This window comes from Octopus bimaculoides, chromosome 26 (genome assembly GCF_001194135.2).
Source record: "Octopus bimaculoides isolate UCB-OBI-ISO-001 chromosome 26, ASM119413v2, whole genome shotgun sequence".
NCBI classification, from domain to species: domain Eukaryota; kingdom Metazoa; phylum Mollusca; class Cephalopoda; order Octopoda; family Octopodidae; genus Octopus; species Octopus bimaculoides.
In genome coordinates, this window is record NC_069006.1 from 14731963 (window position 1) to 14734229 (window position 2267).

Genomic DNA, 2267 nt, shown 5'->3' on the forward strand with positions numbered 1-2267 from the left:
GGGGGGGGGGTACGTGGCTTAGTAGTTGTGGTAATCGGTTCACATTCGTAAGGTCGAGTGTTCAATTCAAAGCGATAAGTTGTGTGTATGATACATATATACGACGGCTTTTTTTCATCGTTTTGGAGAAAGAGTAAAAAAACTCTAAGGGTAGGTCTTTGTCTTCTTTTCATTTTTCTCACATATGATTTCGCTGTTTTTCTCAAAGCAACCATAGTCAATAGCAGTATTAAAATCAAAATCATGTGCACCTCCTCCATGTCACGTCTAAAGCGCATAGACATCAGGCGTCTTTAGGTTCTTGAAAGACGACTGTCATAGAAAACGATTATAATATCCACTACTTCAACGTAAGTTGATCCGCTGAGGATATTCAACACTTGTTAAACACTGACCGTTAGCAACGTTATCACTAAATATCGCTACACCTCCGTATGAAAATGATCCGACTGACGAATTTGAAATATATACATTTACCAAACTACTAAAAACTGTACTTTGTTAATAAATATTTTTCAATTTCTCTTTACTCACAGTACTTCTGTGAGTTTTTAGAAATACTGCTGGAAACTACATGAAAATATACAACTCCCATTGGACAATCAGTAGCTGGCAGTAAGCAGCTGCTATCACTTCTAGAGAATATCTAGGATTTAGCTGTAGCGAGTGTGGTAATAGTATGTACATATCAAAATCTTGAAGGAAAATGTACATCTATAACTTGCGATATAGAAATGGAGATTTGCATACTATCATCATATACCAGAAATAATAGTTTCCCTGCAGCAAACTTTTGTTTAAATGAAAACCTGACTAAAACAATTGGATTTCTAAATTTAAGCTTTTAAAATAAATAAATAAAAAATCCAAAGAAGTCAAGATGGTGATTGAAAACTTTCATTATTGGTAAAGTTTAAAAGAACATGTATCGATTCTTAAACGAGCTGATATTAACCACAAGTTTATTTTTAATATCCAAGCTATATTTGAAAGAATAAAAGATTTAATCTTCGTGAAATCGTTTTAATTTACATTGGTCAAAAATATGAAAAAGAATTCCATTCGGATTGCCTGATAATAGCCAAATACGAGGAACAAATTCTACACAAATTTCAACATTAAACAATTGCATAGTCATCGAAGAAACTTTAACGGGAGCTGTAGGAAAGCTGCATAATGTTAAGACATCAAGGAAAACCTTAATTGTTGGATACAGGTACAAAATATTGACGTTCTGCACGCAAGTCTAAAACAGTTTTAGAAGGCCAGATTGACATAGCAAATTGCTTTGTCATTGCACGAACCAATCCTGTAGCCAAGAATGAAAACACTGATTTGGCAGTGAACTATAGCCTTATTGATTTCCTCAGCAATATCTAATAAACTTTACACAAGCTGTCTCAAACGACTTCTCTAAGACCATTCCGAGTCCAACAAGATAGTGACTGATGAGCGGGGAAGGTGGAATGAAGGGATCGGGTGGATGAGCTCTACAACGTTTGATAAATTTAACCTAAAAGAAGAAAATACTATAGAAAATTTATGATTTGAACACAGAAATGCTTTACATTCTATTCTCAATCCCTGTTGCGGTAGTTACCTCCCTTGTCTGAAATAGCTTCTGATAAGCTGCAACCATTAAAAAAGACTTGAGCGACGATCTTCCCACTTGTATTTAAAAGCAAACAAGTGTCTCCCACGTAACAAATTTTTCAAACGAAAATTCTAAGGAGATGGTCAGTTAGTAAGTACGTCTATATCCGCACTAATCCGATGACATGTACTTTAGAAAACTCTATCCGTTATTTTTTAAGGCCTACAACAGTAAGAAACATCAATGTATCTTTCAACTTCGCAGTAGAACAGAGCGGAGTGGAGTAATGTTAAATAAAGTGTTTTACTCTCCAACACAAAGCGCAGTCGGTCTCTAAATCACACCCACGATCTCACGATCGTGAGGGCAATATTCTATCCACTGGGCCACGCGCCTTCGTATATTATAACTTTACATTTCTTCCCTACAATTTCCTTCTCTTCTTTCTTATTTGATCTTCCTTTCTATCACGTTCATTTGTTTTCTCAAACGACGCCATTTTTCTTTACTCGTATGTCCTTACATTTCTTCAAATTTACATATTTTTTATCTTTTTCTTTTCTGTTCAAGACACATGTTGTGCATTTCTGCATTTAGTGCATTTCATAGATTTTATACAAAACTATATTTTTATTTCCTGTATATGTGTATATACTAATTTACGTATATATAT